The following is a 19,966-nucleotide window of genomic DNA, read 5'->3' as shown; positions in this document are numbered from 1 at the left end:
GCTAGCGGCTAAAGTTCAGCCCCAGTCGGCAGTGTTTTAGCTACTTTTAAATCACTAATCCTCGCCTCCATGGTGACAAATAAAGTATGTTTCTTACAAGTATCATCCCTGCAGGACGAGGAATAGCTAAACATGCTTCACTGCACACCTTAGCTCACCGGCGTCAAAATGTAAACAAACGCCATTGGTGGATCTACACCTGAGATCCACTGTAATGATACCAAGTACAATAGCGTATCTAGGCGATACTATAATTACGTCGATATTTTTTGCCATCACATCTTTCATTTAAAAAAAAAATTATATTATGTTTATAAACTCAGGAAACATGTCCCTGGACACATTAGGACTTTAAATATGGCCAATGTATGATCCTGTAACAAATTGGTATCGGATTGATACCCTAATTTGTGGTATCATCCAAAACTAATCATCCAAACAACAGAAGTCTAAGTGATTATTACATTTGAAAAGAAGTGTAGATAGAACATGTTAAAAGAGAAGCAGTAAGCAGATACTAACAGTAAATAAACAAGTAGAATAATAATTAATTTGTCCATTTGTAATTCTTGTCCTTAATAATTTTGACAAAATAATAGAATGGAAAATGACACAATATGTTACTGCATATGTCAGCAGACTAAATTAAGAGCCTTTGTTTGCTTACTTACTAATAAAAGACAAGTTGTCTTGTCTGTTCACTATTTTATTTAAGGACAAACTTGCAATAAGAAACATGTTTAATGTACACTGAGATTTTTTTTGTTAAAATAAAGCCAATAATGCAACTTTTTGTGGTCCACTTTATTTAGAAAAGTATCAAAATATTTTTGTTACCGGTACCAAAATATTGGTATCGGGACAACACTAGTAGCTAAAGGTATAAAGTCTCCTCAAATCAACTTATTTTTTAAACATCCACTGGAGACAAGTTCATGGGTTGTTTGTGTTCCAAGCTGATTGTATGCACAAGTAAAGAAAATGTTTCCTGAGGCTGAGTGTGACAGCTAATGGCAGGAGATGCTCCAACACTGAAAGCTTGTCTCTCACTGCAGCAACATTTGTCTGAATAATAAGGCAAGGCCTCTTCTGTCTTTAAGGGAGGACTTGCTGTACCACATTAGTGGAGGATCAGGCAGGACTAAACATCTTCAATTGAAATAGAGTCACCATTCATGTTTCCTTTTTTCATCATATGAGTCCTTTGCAGCAGTTTAAACAGGATGCCTGATCAGAAATATTGATCAACGTAACATACAGGCAGATTTGGAAATAATTATCATTTTATTCATATTCATCATAATGCGCTTGCCAATCAGCCATAATGTGTGTGAATGTGTTCTCAGAAAAAAACACCTCTCCTTCAATGACGGCACGTAATGCTGACTCGTGAAGTCTATTATCTTTTCGCCTTTCGGAAAGATCGGAAAGACAAGCTCTTCATCAATGCTTCCAAATGCGCATACGGGAAATTACGGAAAGCTTTGAGGGGGGACGACAAAGTCGCCTCCCCGGATGCACAACACAGGAACTTGAACAATTCATTATTCATAAAATAATTAAGCTTAACCAGTGAAGGGAAATTAGTTTACTGCAATAGCACTAGAAAAGCACTCTGAGAGCACAGTAAAAAAGGCCTGATTCCAGACGATGGTCCGGATCAGCCCCAAAATTTAAACAATTGTTCCTAATGCCTATTCTAACTTTCCCTGAAAGTTTCATGAAAATGGTCCTATAACCTCTTGAGTTGTTTTATTAACTACCACACTAACCAACTGACTGACAGAAAAACCAACGATTACATAGGGAATTGGATCCAACACAAGCGATGTATTAAAGCTACCATAACCTATTTTATTTATTTATTTATTATTATTATTTTTTTAATTATTATTATTATTTTTGTTTAATCTTATTATTTATTTGTGTGTGGCGTCGCGCGGGTCTCGCTTCCTGTTGGGTGGGGTTCGTGCCCGTGTGGCCCGACCTTGCGCTGTGGGGTCTCTGTTGGCAACTTGATGTGGTGGCGGCGCGGCGCCCGTGTCTGGTCTGGATGCTGTGTCTCGGTTGTTTGGGCGGTGGTGTGTTTGTGCGGGTTTGGGTTGGGGTGGTGGGGTCTTTTGGTGGGGGGGGTGGGGGTTGGGGGGGGGGGGGGTGTTGGTGTCTCTTGTTTGCGTGTTGGCGTTTGGGCTTGCTGGCGGGCTGGCGCTGGCTGGTCTCCGTGATCCTGTTGGCGTGTGGTTGCCGGTCGCGGTTTTTTTTTATCGCTTTGATTTGATTGGGTGGTGCTGGCTGTCTGGGGGTGTTGTGGCTGCTGTTTCTGCTGCCGTTTGTTTGTGGTGTGGGTGCCCGTGGCTGCTGGGTCTGGTGCAGGGGGGTTGCTGATGTTATGACTGGTGGCAGCGCGCGCGCGTGGTGGTTGTCGGGGGCTGACAAACTGTGTATATAAATGTATATGTGTGTGTATGTATGTATGTATGTATGTATGTATATATATGTGTATGTGTGTGTATGTGTGTATGTGTGTATGTGTATGTGTATGTATATAGATATGTATGTATATTTCTGGGGGTACGTTCTGGGCCTGCCTGTCGGGTGGGGGTCGGCGCCTCAGGCTACTGTATCCGGACTGCGTGTCTGGAGCTCCTGGGTCCCACCGTCCATCCCTTTCGGGTGCCCGTCTTGGTTGGGGCCTGCTGGGTCTGGTCCCTGCGTCTACTGTGGTAGCTTGGTGCTGCAGGGTATTCCGAGGTGCTGCGAGTCGGCCAGTTGATCTTCTTTTAATTCTTTTTTTAAAATGTTTTAAATAGATTAAATTATTTATTTATTCTTATTTTTTAATATATTTTATTAATATAATTATTATTATTATTATTATTTATTTATTTATTTATTTTCCCCTACCTCAGGGGCGGACTCTGCGGGGCGGTTGCTGGTTGTTCCATCTCCATCGTTGGGGTCCCTGCGGGTGGGGTGGGTGGTTCCCGTGGCCCCGTGCTGGGTGGTCCTGTGGCGGCCGGCTTGGGTGGGGTGGCCGTGGGCTGGCCTCGCCGCGCTCTCCGGGGGTGGGGGGGGATCATGGGGGCCCGGTTGCCGGTGGGGCAGGGGCGGTCTTCCCGTCCGGTTGCGGGGGGTGTCCGGGCCCCTCGGGCGGGGCGTCCCGCCTTTCTGTCCGTGTGGGGTGTGGTCTCTCGCTTGCTTGGGGTCTGGCTGCCCCCTGCTTTTCTCGTGCCTTGTCCTCTGCCGGGTGCGTCTGTCTGCGGCCTGCTGCTGGCCCTTGTGGGCGGCGCGGTGGACCAGGCTCTGGGGTTCCTGTCGCTGTCCGGCTTGGCTGCGTGGGGGCGGTGGTCCCTGGTTCCCTGGGCACCACACCTACTGTTTGTGGGATGGGCTCTCGGGGAGGCTGGGGCCGTACTCTGGCTCCCGCACACACTGGGAGTCAAATGTATTGTACATGCAAATTCACATATACTCACATACATACATACACACATACATAGGTACCTACGCTCCCACATACATATACAAATACAGTACATATTTACACACTCAAAGTTCGTACATCCACACGCATGCTCATTATACAAACATACTGTATACACATACTGTACATATACATTCACTGTAAAAACATACATATACACATACTGTACATATACACTCACAGTACAAACTCACACATACACATTCTGTACATATACATTCACTGTACAAACACACACATACATATTCTGTACATATACATTCACTGTACAAACACACATATACACATCCTGTACATATACATTCACTGTACAAACACACATACTGTATACACATACTGTACATATACATTCACTGTACAAACACACACATACACATTCTATACATATACATTCACTGTACAAACACACATATACACATACTGTACATATACATTCACTGTGCAAGCACACGTATACACATACTGTACATATACAAGTACATATGCACACATACACTCATGCACATAATCACGTTTCATCAAACATATATTAACGTTGTTGCCCTAGGGTAAACTGGGTATAACACATGGCACACTGACAAAGCTTAACCTATTATTACTATAACAATCTACAAGGTTAATGTAGGTTGCTTCTCTTTCTTCCCCTCCATTTTTCTGCATTGTTTCGTATCTCAAGTTATCATTACGTATATGAATTGTTGCATTTGAACAATTGTATTGTTGATAATAAAGGTAAATTATTGGTATTGTTTATTATCAATAGCACTATTTCTATTGGTATTCATATTGCTCCATTTTTAGTGTAATAATGCTCATTGACATTTCTGTATTATTTTTTATTTTCGCTAACTGCTTATTTGCTATTACTTTTACCATCATATTTGTACATGTCATATTTGCTGATGTTGCTCTGTTGCTGTTGTTGTTGTTGTGTTTGCTGTTGTTGTTTTTGTCTCTCTGTCTAATCCCCCTCCTGTCCCCACAATTCCCCCCTCTGTTTTCCTTTTTTTCTCTTTCTATCCCCTCCTGCTCCGGCCCGGCTGCACCAAATGATAATATAAATACATTTAATAAAGTCAAAATACAAATAAGGCAACAAGAGAAGTATCCTACACTTCTCTTTTGTAAAGTAAATCTGAACAGCCGATATGGGCATCTACATCTACTATATGATTTGCCTTAGAAGCTGGGCAGGACATTATTAAAAAAAAAAAAAAAAAAAAAGCTACCCTGGGAGTTAAGTTTGGTTAATTTTATTTATCTGCAGGATGTGACAAAAGAACACAAGTATGACAAACAGCTGAAAGTATGATACAGTATACCGCTACACCAACACCAAATACAACAATATATTTATTCTATTGTCATTTTACTACCTGTCTGACAGTTCTGTAGAATTTAAACAATAATTAACAAATATAATGTGATAAATATCATAAAACCTACCTAAACCCCCTTGCACAAATACAACATTTTTCATTTCTAGTGGTAGCAGCCAACCCAGCGTGAACACTTCACTGTTCATTCAACCAGTGGCGGGCCGTGCGTTTCCCACCTAGGCCTTCAGTGATCTCCGACTTCAATGATTACCTCTCAAAATACCATCATTAATGTCACCACATGGTCATTGCTGGAGAAATACTATACAGGAACACAATTACACCATACTGGACATTAAATCACACCAACGGTATACAAAACGGGTTCTTTTCTGGCGCATTTAAAAATCAATTAAAACGCATCAGCAATTAAAACATATACCGTAAATTTCTCTGCTTGGCTTATGCAACTTCCGGTCAATAAAGTTTGATTCAAAGTACACACTTCTCAAATATATATTAACTGCCCTAACCACATGATGGCGACAAATACACATGTAACAATGTTAATTAAATGACAAGCATGGCACACTTTAACAACAACAGTTTACAACTTCTAGTTGTAACAGAACAGCTACTGTCAACAACTTGCGATCCAATCACAGGACGCCTAAATGTCACGTTCAACGTGAGGCCATCTAAAAGGCCTTACTGACTAGGGATGATACTCGAAACCGGTTTTCCCGGTTGTTTGATAAGAAAAGAACCGAGTCCTCGGACTCGAATCCCTTTTTGAGAACCGGTACCCGTTATCGAGACCACTATAGTAAAGGAAAAGAGTTGATTCTTTATTCGAATCCCGTCCCGACCAGAAATGCTCCGTGGGACATCACAATAAATGACGTCACGTAGCTCAGTCATTAGGCGCAGATAGCGAAAGCAGGAAAACAATGGACGGGAAAAAGCGCTCCAAGGTGTAATAAAGTTCAAAACAAAAGCTATAATCCATCGAATAACTTTACTGAGAGATTTTAGCAGGGTAAAACACATGACGAACACTTTTACGACCAACCGGAAACATAGCAACGCACCTCCTTTACGGCAGCTGTCGCAACGTTCTTAAAACAACCGCAGCACATACATATATATACAACATATCTCCCTTTTTTAACTTTTGTTTTTCTTTCCTTGTAAACAAAACAAAATCACACTGTTGATGTGTAGTCTGTCTAATTATAAATAATGCAGACGAGGCGTGCTGGCTGAGTTCTTGACGTTTACTTTCACAGCGTGGCAACATGCAACACTTTTCGGGGCTACCGCGCATGCTCGTAACTTCCGTTGCATGCTGGGTAGTGTAGTTGTTATATTCTCTAGCTCATAACATTTTTCCCCCATTAAGAAATAATGTTAACTCAATAAAGTGTATTTCTTTTTTTAGCTTTAACTTTTCATTTATTAGCATTGTAACCACATTTGCAAATAACTTTTCTCTTCATAAAATGTTCTTTCAATAAAGAAATAAAGTGCAAAAATGTCAAAGCATCATAACAAACAGTTATGTCAAATAGCAGCAGAAGTGCACTTTTTGGAGAGATGTATTGTTTTCAGTTTTGTGCCCAAGGGACTGATTTTATTTAACACTATATTATTATTTATACACCTATAGTGATCACAGAGACAGGTTGTTTTTGTGTTACTGTATATATTTGTTTCTCTGAAAAATCACACTTAATATACTTTGGGTAACAACAGTCAATATTTATTTATTTTATTTTATTTTTTTAGGTGGGTAACAGTCAATATGTATTTATTTATTAGATTTTATTTTTTTATTATATAATAAAAGTGAGCTTTTGTTAAACCAAATATTGTGTGTTTTTTTCCATGTACAACAACCTATCTGGACTCGATAAGAGAATCGATAAGGAATCGGTTCGATAAGAGGATTCGATAATAGGCTCGAACTCGATAATTCCTTATCAAACATCATCCCTATTACTGACAACAACTCTTGATTTGATTGGCTATCGCAACTGTCTGTCACTGTATGTCCCCGTTCACTTACAGTGCACGGACGCCCGCATTGTTGATTCTGAAGGCCTCTGGCAGATTTCGTACAGCATGGCAACATAAGCTAGCTGAATTCTGATTGGATACAAACTAAAACTAAAAACAACAGCACTGGAACGAGAATAATATGACATGAAGAGAATATGAATAATTTTGGAAATTTAGGAAAAGTAAATGAACAAATTATTTTATCTTTAATTATGATCATGATTTGTGGATATGTTACCCCAGCAGAGAAAGCCTTGCTGGCCCTGACGGCACACCACTGCATTCAACACAAACGTCATAACACTATCAAAGCTCACATTTATGATACACACACAGCAACAACATTTGCGAACCAGGGTGAGGTGATAGAAGAAAGATAAAAACATAATATATTTATTTGTGTAGCATTGTAAAAAGTTATGTTTAAGTTCCACTTTTGCATCTCATATCACATAACTGTGGTGCCATCAAGGACCCTAAATTCACATTCCTTATGTGAGATAAGCACACAAGTTTTTTTTTCTTTTTCAATGCATTCTAAATTGTAAATACATTTAAATACAAGTCAGCTAACAATGGATCAAATTGGAGTCGCATTCTTCCTCCGAAAAAGCGCACTAAAAACATTCAAACATCCATCCATCCATTTTCTACCGCTTATTCCCTTCGGGGTCGCGGGGGGCGCTGGAGCCTATCTCAGCTACAATCGGGCGGAAGGCGGGGTACACCCTGGACAAGTCGCCACCTCATCGTAGGGCCAACACAGATAGACAGACAACATTCACACTCACATTCACACACTAGGGCCAATTTAGTGTTGCCAATCAACCTATCAAACAACTCTATCAAAGTTTTATGTACACGCTGTAAGTATAATGTAGTAACAGGCACATTCATAATAAAGTAGAATTTACCTGTTTTTATCATTTTAAGCATACGGCAATGCATTAATTTCATAGAGGCATCATAATGTTTGCTTTTTTCTTCAACAACATCACTACGAATCATGCACACTAAAAAATGCTGCTTTATTTTGATAACCCAATTTATGAGTTGAGAATGTTGGGTTACATTTTGGATTTATTTTTATGAAGAGCAATCCATTTTGGGGGTTATAAGGGTATTATTTTAACTCAACTTCTGGGTTTTCAAAACTATGAACCATTTTTGGGATGTTTTTCAATGAGTAACGCATTTTGGAGTAAAAGGCTTTTTTTAATTAAAAAGTTAAATTTTTCTTGAAGGGAATTTTGTTAAGGATGCATCTCATTAACATTATTTACAATCTTATGTATGTACATGAAAATATTTGAGCATGGTGTATAGAACTACTATGACCATACACAGCAATTCTTGTAAAAAAAAAATGTTACTCATATCTTGCTTTTGAGTATATTTTAATGGAATAAAAATAATTTTGATCAGTAGTTGGGAAGGAGTACAACAAACCAGCAGTAAAATTAATATTTTTAACCAACTATTGGGTCAAGGAGCGCTACATTTTGCAACCCAATATTTGGGTTTGTAATAACCCAACATTGGTGGTATGGCATAGTGGCGGTATGGCGTAGTGGGTAGAGCGGCCGAGCCAGAAACCTGAGGGTTGCAGGTTCGCTCCCCGCCTCTTGACATCCAAATCGCTGCTGTTGTGTCCTTGGGCAGGACACTTCACCCTTGCCTCCGGTGCCGCTCACACTGGTGAATGAATGATAGGTGGTGGTCGGAGGGGCCGTAGGCGCAAACTGGCAGCCTCGCTTCCCGTCAGTCAGGTGTGAATGAATGATGGGTTCCCACTTCTCTGTGAGTGCTGAGTACCTAATAATAGAAAAGCGCGATATAAAATCTAATCCATTATTATTTATTATTACATTGTAGTGAGCATAACTCAGCTTTTGTGTTAAATAAATTCAACCCAATAGTTGGGTTATGAGTCAACCAGTGGCGTGCAGTCAGTAGAGGCAGGGGAGGCAGGGCCTCCCCTGCCATCATGGAAAGAAAAAAAATGTAAAAAGAAAAAAAAAAAAATTAAATTGTTATATGTATCCAGTGATTATACTAAAGTTATTTTCCATTTAACTTCACCAGTTTTAGATTATTTTTATTTGTATTTTCACATTTGCCGTTCAAATACTGAGAAGAGACGGTGCAGTGATCAGCAGCCAGTTGAGGCACGTCACTGATTTGTGCCTCAACATGGATTGTGCACAATGACTCGGCTAACTGCTGAGCTGCTGTGCAGTGAGACTGTATTGCTATATGAATTATATCAGCTAACTAAACTATGGCATAGTTTAGTTAGCTGAGGTATATAATGTACAGTGTATTTTGTCAAAAACTGTACGTGTGTAACGTATTTCTTGTGCTGAGCATTCATAAATCTGCTGCAAAAGACGTACTGGCTGAGGCTCGCAGTAATCCGGCCTCTTGGTGGTAGAGGGCGGTAGTGATCCCCAGAGGTGTGGACTCGAGTCACATGACTTGGACTCGAGTCAGACTCGAGTCATGAATTTGATGACTTTAGACTCGACTTGACAAAATGTAAAGAGACTTGCAACTCGACTTGGACTTTAACATCAATGACTTGTGACTTCACTTGGACTTGAGCCTTTTGACTTGACATGACTTGCTACTTTCCCCAAAACCTAAAGTTTAAAAAGTTATTTGGGAGCGCTCCGTAGCTTTCATTTTGTACGTGTCTGTCTATCAGCGTGTGTGTTGCCTGCCAGAGTGTGTGCTCTCAGTACAACAGCCAATCAAATTAGATCTACATTGTTTTCATCACACAGCATTGCTCCATTCAAATTGCAGGACAACCAATGAACAAGAGTTGTCAAACAACGCGCCTGTGAGAAAGATTTATACCAAAGTTGGTTTCGTTCGGGTATAAAAACTACGGCTTGGTCAACGAATTGCCGTATGCAAATCACGCAGTTGGAATATTACAGACGGAGACGCAACAACTTCCAACTTTGTTCGACATTTGAAGTTGCACAAAGAAGGGTAAGTTTTGAATGTAAGATACCGTTTATTGGCTAAGTAACGTGACTTTTATTTGCTGTGTAGTTAAATCAGTGAGGCTGTAAACTCACTGCTAACGTCATAACCATAGACATCTTATAAGGGTACACAGCATCGAGCGCTACTGCCTACTGGCGCAGACGAGACGCGGGGCCGCCATCTTGGAGTGGTGATCCGCTCCATTCAGTGCAATTCATTTGGCAGGAGCAATGAACTGTCAACGCATTGAATTCATTTTACCTCACTGAATACCACTCATTTTCACGCGCTTTTTTGTCATACGTGTAGCTATGGTAACGGACACATGTTTTATTATTCATAGTTTGCTTAACAGTATTAGAATATTCTTATATGCTATAAGTGACCAGACGTCCGAGATTAAAACTGGGAATATAATACCAGAGAAGGGGGAAAAAAACGGTCAGCTATTTTTAAATTGAAGAAACAATATGATTACGTTATATATACATACGTATATCCTACATAAACAATGTATGAATACATTAGATATCTATATATCTTATAGACCGTATCTCTGTTGCTGCAGCAGCAGAGAGTTTATTCTGTCGTGACACTTTGTATTGATATTTTGTATTACATTCTTCCCTTAAATGATCATGTTTACAGTGATTGTTTTGTATGTATTTTTTATGAATGTCGCTTTGGATAAAAGCGTCTGCCAAATACTTAAACATATATAAACACCTGAAAGTCTTTATATCAGCTAAAACCACCAATCTGTTTCACTGGATTCAGAATAAAACCAAATTCTGTTTTACCCAACAATGTTAGTATTTGAATATTGTTCCTTGAAGATGTATTCCTGGTTACAATTATACTGTTAAGAAAGTATTGTCTTATATTTTGCCTAAAATGAGAATGCATCATAATCAATGGCGGCTGGTGAATTTTGTTTTAGGTGGGGCAGAAAGTTTGTAAACAAAACCCCTGTAGGGGCGTCATCCTCCCCCAGAAGATTTATTTGTGATTTTCACATACAAATATTGAAGATCTTTGCTCCTTCTCAACTCTGTGGTAATGTTATTTTCATAAAATACAACCAATAGTACATTAATGTTAAATCTTACTTGTGAAAAGTAATCCCCCGATTCCTATTTTCAACAGTCCGCTCATTTGAGCAGGAAAACGCTGAACACCAGCCCGGCATCTTTGTTTTCTACCTGTCAACTGTCAGTTTAGGCTGCTCGCCGGCTCCTCATCACCACTTCAAGATGCAAATTGCTCGCGTCACAGCAACCAATATTGCGTCTACTTATAAGATGTTTATGGTTAGAACATAATTTCAAACACGGCAATATGTTGCGTCCACTGCACTTTGCTACCTTATTCATACTTTTTGTCAAGTGATTTTTTAAGCAGGGTTGCATGAGGTACCTACACATAACGTTACGGTAGTCAATGTATCACACACAGTAACGTAACGTTAGACGGCGGTCAGCAGCACCGCGTATTTTAGCCACCTACAAAAAGACAAACATTGTCAAATAAAGGTCAGTTAAAATGTTTACTATATCAAGAATATGTGTACATGTTGCATAGGGCCCTGACATCTAAAAAGTACAACTCTGTTCATTGTTATGTTCATGTATTTGTTATGTTTTTTATGTGTATGCACACATCAACACACATACAGTATGAGATGAGATCAATGAGATAAGGTAAGAACAGAATAGAAACTGCTGTGGAACTAGTTACAATGCAATATGCCATGGAAATACAATGTTAACACTTTTGTACAAATAAGTACAGTTGCACTTGGTTTTGCAAATGTGTTTATTCTGTAAAGGAATGAGTTAAATGTTTAAAATTGTTTAAACTATTAAAATGACTGGTTAATGGTGCTATTATGAATTGCAATGTCCGTACTATTTTCTTTCCTGCTATTTCAAATGCACTTGTTTTAATAAATAAATACAGCGGTTTAAAAGCATACACAATCTGTGTAAAAATATTAGTCTGTGGTCAAAAGGACTTGAAAGGACTCGAAACTCAAAATGCAGGACTTGTGACTTGACTTGAGACTTTCCAGTCTTGACTTTGGACTTGACTCGGGACTTGCCTGTCTTGACTCGGGACTTGACTCGAGACTTGAGGGCAAAGACTTGAGACTTACTTGTGACTTGCAAAGCAATGACTTGGTCCCACCTCTGGTGATCCCAGAGATCATTCCTCGGCCACAGAAGAAAAAAAAAAAAAAAAAAAGTTTGCAAGTCAATTAGTGCAGCGATTGTTTATTTCCTCTCGCCTGGACTTTTATTAAAAACATGGAGGATTACATATGTAAAATAAAACAGTTTTCTAAACTGGACTTTCAATCGAAGCAGGAGGTAATAATTAAAGGTAGACCAACGCCGGAGCTAAAAGGTTTCCTTTTGACTTCGGGACAGAAGACCCGTTCTTTTCAAACGGCGTGGTACACACGCAAAGGCTGGCTGTGTGGATGTCCAGCAAGAAAGGTAAGACCATAATAATGTTTTTTTTATTAAATGTGCTTTTTTGTGTGCTACAGTTGTGTAAAGAATGCTGGTATGAGCTTTTAAACATAACCCGTTAACTGCTGCCAATCACATGGTGAATAAGATACTATTTAGGGTTCATATGTTTGTAAATCTGACTGTGATGATGCAGTGCCTCACCAGACATTAACCTCACCGCACGCCACTGGAGTCAACCAACATTGAATTAGCATAACTCAACTTTTTGGTTAAATAATTACGCGCAAAAGTTGGTTTGAAAAAATTAAGCCAAAATGTTGAGTTGAAATAACTCAAATAAGGGGATTGTCCTTTTCTGAACCAGCAGTTGGGTTAAAATTGGGTTATTTTTTAACCCAACATTTTTTAGTGTGTGGCAGTCTTCATGAGAGCCAAAAAACACAATAAAAAAAATTAAATTACTGTACAACGTTTGCGCTCACTAGACTGCCGACTGATGGGATGTTCAATTCCTGCTGTTTAGATATGGAATTAATCATAACCCTTGCAAAGGTTTTAAAAAAACGGTGCTGCAAACTAGCGTCTTTTTGTGCCTTTCTCGCCATGTCCGTGTATGTCACAGATGACCAACTTCTCAGTTTATGTCCACAATCTTTTTCTATCCAGGTGAGAGGCATGATTTATAATCTAGAATATACCTTTACCAACTAACAGGCGATCATGATGCAGCAGCTCAGAGTGTCAACACTGCAGCTGTAGCCTACACTGGAGGGCAAGGCAGGTCTAAATAGCAGCCGGCTGATTGACACCAGGTGTGGCTAGGTGCCAATCAGCCGCAGCTGAGGGGAAACAGCACTCAGGGAGACAAGCAGGAAACTGAACCAAAATAAGAGCGCTGACAGGAAATAAAACAAACACAGAGGAAAAACTAAAACATAACCAAATTGTCAGGGACAGGCCTGACAATATGACTTTTAAACTTTCAATTCCAGCTTCAAGGCTGACACACTTTTGTGGCACACCTGACACTTACTTCCAATGGTGAGCAAATATAAAAAGTTTAAACATTTAAGTAATATGTGCTCAAATCTGGGATGTTACTCAAAATAATAACCCACAGAACAAGAAAGTCACAAATGAGTCTCACTTTCTTGTTTTGCTAATACAATTTTCATATGGCTTCCTCCCACCTCATGCAACTGGGGATAGGTTGATTGGCAACACTAAATTGGCCCTAGTGTGTGAATGTGAGTGTGAATGTTGTCTGTCTATCTGTGTTGGCCCTGCGATGAGGTGGCGACTTGTCCAGGGTGTACCGCGCCTTTCGCCCGATTGTAGCTGAGATAGGCTCCAGCACCCCCCGCGACGCCGAAAGGGATAAGCGGTAGAAAATGGAGGGATGGATTTTTTTTTTAGCTCAGGTTTTAGTACTTAAAATAAGCACACTAGTGTAAAATAGTAAAAATAAAAAATAAAGCCTATCCTATTAGTCATAGCATAAACAATATTATTCATAACATTAAAAAAGAAAACAATCCTGCACTGTTAAACAAATCTGCATATTTTATAGTAAAAAACTGGCAGCTCAGTTTTCTGACTTTTAACGTAAAATTTATGTTGGTTTTTACACCTAATTAGCCTGCTCAGTGGCCTTGTGGTTAGAGTGTCTGCCCTGAGATCGGTAAGTTGTGAGTTCAAACCCCAACCGAGTCATACCAAAGACTATGAAATGCTTGGCACTCAGCATCAAGGGTTGGAATAGGAGGTTAAATCACCAAAATGATTCCCGAGTGCAGCCACCGCTGCTGCTCACTGCTCCCTCACCTCCCGGGGGTGGAACAAGGGGATGGGTCAAATGCAGAGGATCATTGCACCACACCGAGTGTGTGTGTGACTATCAGTGGTATTTTAACTTTAATCACTGTAAATGGAAAAATTGTATCACTGTTGTAAGGTAAAATTTGGGCGACCGAGTTGTCATTTTTGTTTACCATGAAGTCTATGGTCGTTTTTTTTACTTTGCATTACTGTAAATAGAAAAACTGTACCACTTTTATTTTTACAGAACAAATCTGGCGACTGAGCGTCCAGATTTTTATTGTACAATTTACATAGATTTTTTACAGTGTAAGAATCATAAACAGCCATTAAAAATTTTTGATTTTGAAAAACATATTATTCAATATATTACGTTATGTTATTATAATATATTATTGTTGTGTGTTGGTCAGGCTGGCAGCAAGACAGAGAGCAGCAGATTTTGGCCGGAGTGAAACCTCTTCAAAGGCTTTTGATGACGCAGGACAGATGGTCTCATGTTTGAGCCAAACTGTGAGAAAAACGCTTCTTGTCTCATTCAAAGAATAATTTCTTGATACAAGTTTGCGTTTATGACAACTAACTGAGATGTAGCGAGACAAAGGTTTTGGTGTCGATGCAATGACAATTCATCGCTTCTTTCACGACCATTCGTGTCCTCTCCTGGCGTCACCAAGGCTCATCTGACCACTTCCCTCTGATGTTGTTTAGTTGCCATGGTTACCAAGTGCTTACAGTATGTTGGTAGAGCATGGTGTGACGACGACTGCTGCTCCCCGGCAATCAAACCGCAGCTTTACATAACGGCAGCAGAACATAACTTTATTTACAATAGTCCAGCACAAGACACTATAACTTATCATATCGATATATAATATAGAGATTATTATTGATTCATCAAAGCATAAGTATGCTGCTTAACTTTGGACATACATTTTTGCTGGGGAACAACTCTCTGAACTTCCACGTGTTTTCTTTACCAAGCCCATATTGTTGAGCCGAGTGGTGAAGATGACTTGCTGGGTGTGAAGTCGTAATGATGCTGATGAGGATAATGATGATGATGAGGAGGAGAAAGCAGGGACACCACAAGACTGTGAAAACAAACCGAGAAGCAGCCTGCGTGCTCCAGACTGGAGTTAAAGGAACATAATATTGACTATGAAAACAATGCATCAGTTTTACATAATACATTAACGTCCCGCCCAGCAAAATAGAAGCAGCTGGTCTTCAAATATAGTTTGGGGGTTAATACCAGAGCATTCAACATTCTTCAGCATCTTTTTTTCCCCTCTCAGCAGAAACATTTATCGCTCACCTGCAGAGAAGAAGTGCTTGTAGAAGAAAATATCCAACCTTCTACTGTACTAGTTTCCTTTTTGGCGTGAATAATAATGTTCTCCTGGTTCAAGTCTTGCAGGATCCTCACAACATTCCCAACAGGTCAGCTTGCTCGAGAGAGCGCACACATCGAGCTCTTGAGCAAAAAAAGGATGGAGGGGGTGTGTGGGGTGGGGGGTGTGCCGCGCACATGACTCGTGCATGCGTCAGTGCTGCCTGCAATCATCATTAATGGAAATAAAACGTGCATATGAGCATGACGTCACAGCCAGAAACTCATGTGGCAAAAAGAACAATATTCATGAACAATGTTTGCATCATTGGCTGAAGCCCCCCAAAATAATTTTAAGCCCCCCTAAATATTTTTTTGAATTGCAGAAAAATGCAATATAAATATGCAGGACTATGATTTTAAATAAATAATACCATAACTCATTTTGTCAGCGCTTATTATCCAATCCAATCCGTTCCATCAGTAATGCCCGCATTACTTTACTGAAAATCCAGTCCACGTTTTCATTTTTACCTTAGCAGGGTCGAGCAAAGCAGCAGCAGCATTTAGGCCATGTCCACACGAACATGGAGAATTTCAAAAACACATACAGTCGGGGTCAAAAGTTTACATACACTTGTAAAGAACATAATGTCATGGCTGTCTTGAGTTTCCAATAATTTCTACAACTCTCATTTTTTTGTGATAGAGTAATTGGAGCACATACTTGTTGGTCACAAAAAACATCCATGAAGTTTGGTTCTTTTATGAATTTATTATGGGTCTACTGAAAATGTGACCGAATCTGCTGCGTCAAAAGTATACATACAGCAATGTTAATATTTGCTTACATGTCCCTTGGCAAGTTTCACTGCAATAAGGCGCTTTTGGTAGCCATCCACAAGCTTCTGGCAAGCTTCTGGTTGAATTTTTGACCACTCCTCTTGACAAAATTGGTGCAGTTCAGCTAAATTTGTTGGTTTTCTGACATGGACTTGTTTCTTCAGCATTGTCCACATGTTTAAGTTAGGACTTTGGGAAGGCCATTCTAAAACCTTAATTCTTGCCTGATTTAGCCATTCCTTTACCACTTTTGATGTGTGTTTGGGGTCATTGTCCTGTTGGAACACCCAACTGCGCCCAAGATCCAACCTCCGGGCTGATGATTTTAGGTTGTCCTGAAGAATTTGGAGGTAATCCTCCTTTTTCATTGTCCCATTTACTCTCTGTAAAGCACCAGTTCCATTGTCAGCAAAACTGGCTAATACTACCAACACCATGCTTGACGGTAGGGATGGTGTTCTTGGGATTAAAGGCCTCACCTTTTCCCCTCCAAACATATTAATGGGTATTGTGGCCAAACAGCTTAACTTTTGTTTAATCTGAAATCACATGGACAAAGATAAGACCTTCTGGAGGAAAGTTCTGGAGCCTTAAACACAGAGATAAGTATGGGTTTATTAAGTATCTGTGTTCGTGTGGACATGGCCTAAGACAGGGGTCGGCAACCTTTACCACTCAAAGAGCCATTTTGGCAAGTTTCACAAATTAAAGAAAATAATGGGAGCCACAAAAAAAAATTTAAAATGAAAAACACTGCATACAAAGTTTAAATGCTTTGTGCTATGTTACCCAGGGGTCTCCGACACACGCACCGGCACGCACTTTAATGTGGAAATTTGATGTTAGTGCGGCCCGCGAGTTTTGAATGAATGGCGCTTGATAGCGTCATACTTGCCAACCCTCTCATTTTTGCCGGGAGACTTCCGAATATCAGGGCGTGATGACACTGCTTTTGGCGCCCTCTACAGCCTGCCCAAACAGTGTACCTGCTCGACCACATGTAGAATGCAGTTTCAGCTTGCTCACTAAGTGACAGCAAGGCGTACTACCTCAGCAGCCACACATCCTACACTGACGGTACCAATACCCAGAATCCCATGCAGCCCTAAATCTTCCGCTCAACCAACGCACGGAGAGGGGGGGGTTGATGTGTGGGGGGATTTGGTGGTAGCGGGGGTGTATAATGTAGACCGGAAGAGTTAGGGCTGCATGGGATTCTGGCAGTGGCGTGCCGTCACTAGAGGCAGGGGAAGCACGGCACGGCCTCACCTGCCATCATGGAAAGAAAAAAAAAAGTAAAAAGAAAAAAAAATTAATTAAATTGTTATATGTATCCAGTAATTATACTAAAGTTATTTTCCATTTAACTTCACCAGTTTTAGATTATTTTTATTTTTATTTTCACATTTGCCGTTCAAATACTGAGAAGAGACGGTGCGGTGATCAGCAGCCAGTTGAGGCACGTCACTGATTTGTGCCTCAACATGGATTGTGCGCAATGACTCGGCTAACTGCTGGCCTGCTGTGCAGTGAGACTGTATTGCTATATGAATTATATTATACATTTCCATAGTTTAGTTAGCTGAGGTATATAATGTACAGTGTATCTTGTCAACAACTGTATGTGTGTAACGTATTTCTTGTGCTGAGCGATCATAAAACTGGAGGCTCGTCTCATAACCCCGCCTCCTGGTGCCAAGCACCTCCGCCGCAGAATGCATCGCCCGACGGGAGCGCCACACCAACCAAAGCCCACACCCAAACCCTCCACGTGCAAGACCGAATCCACCCAAAAAAAGTCACTTAACAAGAAGCCAAAAAGTGCAAAAACAACAATGCTCGCGCTGCAGGAGCCGCGAACGACCGCAGGGACACAACATTAGGTACACCTGCACTGCAGGTTCATATGTTTGTAAATCTGACTGTGATAATGCAGTCGTGCCTCACCAGACATTAACCTCACTGCACGCCACTGGATTCTGGGTATTGGTTGTGTTGTGTTTATGTTGTGTTACGGTGGGATGTTCTCCAGAAATGTGTTTTTCATTCTTTTTTGGTGTGGGTTCACAGTGTGGCACATATTTGTAACGTAACAATGTTAAAGTTGTTTGATACGGCTACCGTCAGTGTAAGCTGTGTGGCTGATGAGTAAGTATGCTTTGCTGTCTCCTGTGTGTGCAAGTAAAAGCAACATACAACATGTGGCCGGGCTGGCACGCTGTTTGTAAATGCTATAGAGGACAATTACTGCAGTGCAATTAGGGCACTCCCTTTATTTAGTAATTAGAGTGTAAATAGGATTATATTTTCCCTGGGAGTTATCTATGAGAGACACTGAGATCCATAAGTCTCCTGGGAAAGTTGGGGGGGTCAGCAAGTGTGTAGCTGAGCCGCATCAGAGTGGTCAAAGAGCCGCATGCGGCTCCGGAGCCGCGGGTTGCCGACCCCTGGCCTAAGACTACGTTTAGTGCGTTCACAACACCGCAGGGTAGGATGTCCAATTCCGATTTTTTTTCTTAATCTGATCTTTTTATGTCATTGTGCCCGACTCCAATGTGAATGCAAACTGACCCAAATACAGACATGGTGTCATGACGTCACACTTCCTGCAGTGTTTACGGAAGTAAAATCGTAAGTAGACATACTTCAACTCTACTCATCTCATTTCAAGGATTCTGTGCAATCAAAGTCAACATTTTCTGAACCGCGGAGAAGACTATTAAATAAAGATGTCTCTTACAGTTTTGGGGACATTTGCCACAATGTCTGCTCTGAAGAGCGTGTTGGCGATCAGTGGTGGAACATTGATTGACGTGAGTTCAAAAAATATTATTTCAGCACCCCTGTTTTGTGTTTTCTTGATTGTCATGGGTGTTGATTATGTTCACCTGCCTCTGATTAGTGTTCGGGATGCTCACCTGTTCCCGAGCACTAATCAGAGAGCTATTTAGTCCTACCTTTTCCTGTCACTTTGTCTGGTGCTTTTGTTTGCTCATATGCAACTGTCACATTGGTTCCCTGCGGTTTTTCGTACGCTTAGTCCCATCTTAGTGTTTCTTTGTGAGCTATTCCATTATTATTATTATAGAGGTTTATTTGAAATAGGGACAGATACAAAAACATAGACATCTGAAACAGTTATCCGATGCATGCATCACAGTGTTTGTAGCCAAAGCTAATTTACAACACTTGGCTTCCTGTGTGCAGTCGGCACGCTCTCCTTGTATTTGCTTGTTTTGTTCGTTTTTTGTTTTTTTTGTTTTTTATGATTTATGCAAATAGGTTTTTGTCTTACCTGCACATTTGTCTCCGGAGTTCCTGTGGCATCTCGGAAGAACAATCCGCTCATCATCATGTCTCCTCGCTAACGTTACAAAAATATTGCTATTGCAAAAATTCAGAATCAAAGAGGTTGTAAATAGACAACATATATTTGAGTGGACATCCAGCCCTTGTTTTCCACCAGAACCTCCTCTGTTTTCAGGTCAACTCTGTAGTGCTGTGCAAGTTCGTTTTTACACTGTTATCTGTGCAATATTTTCTCTTTGCAAGCTGCCTGCTAGATGACAAACAGCCAAATGTTGCAAATATGAACAAAAGTTGGGCCATATGACACAGTTTTTGATATTTGATA

The 19,966-nt window shown here is 40.3% G+C and overlaps 1 protein-coding gene and 1 long non-coding RNA gene across 3 annotated transcripts in view; one reads left to right on the top strand and one right to left on the bottom strand.

Annotated features, from left to right (window-relative positions):
• Positions 1-15,613, bottom strand: part of camkva (CaM kinase-like vesicle-associated a) — a 59,154-nt gene extending 43,541 nt beyond the window's left edge. For both annotated transcript variants that reach the window (XM_062049330.1, XM_062049331.1), the window contains exon 1: positions 15,475-15,613. The gene's annotated coding sequence lies outside the window, so the exon portion shown is untranslated. The remainder of the gene's footprint in view (positions 1-15,474) is intronic.
• LOC133651357 (uncharacterized) overlaps positions 1-15,619 on the top strand; it is a 59,886-nt gene extending 44,267 nt beyond the window's left edge. Inside the window, exon 3 of the long non-coding RNA XR_009826406.1 lies at positions 14,570-15,619. This is a non-coding gene — a long non-coding RNA (uncharacterized LOC133651357). The remainder of the gene's footprint in view (positions 1-14,569) is intronic.
• Positions 15,620-19,966: the final 4,347 nt, after the last annotated feature.

Source organism: Entelurus aequoreus, linkage group LG01 (assembly GCF_033978785.1).
Source record: "Entelurus aequoreus isolate RoL-2023_Sb linkage group LG01, RoL_Eaeq_v1.1, whole genome shotgun sequence".
In the NCBI taxonomy this organism is placed as follows: domain Eukaryota; kingdom Metazoa; phylum Chordata; class Actinopteri; order Syngnathiformes; family Syngnathidae; genus Entelurus; species Entelurus aequoreus.
The sequence above is the reverse complement of the archived record's forward strand: the minus strand, read 5'-3'. Positions and strand labels throughout refer to the sequence as shown.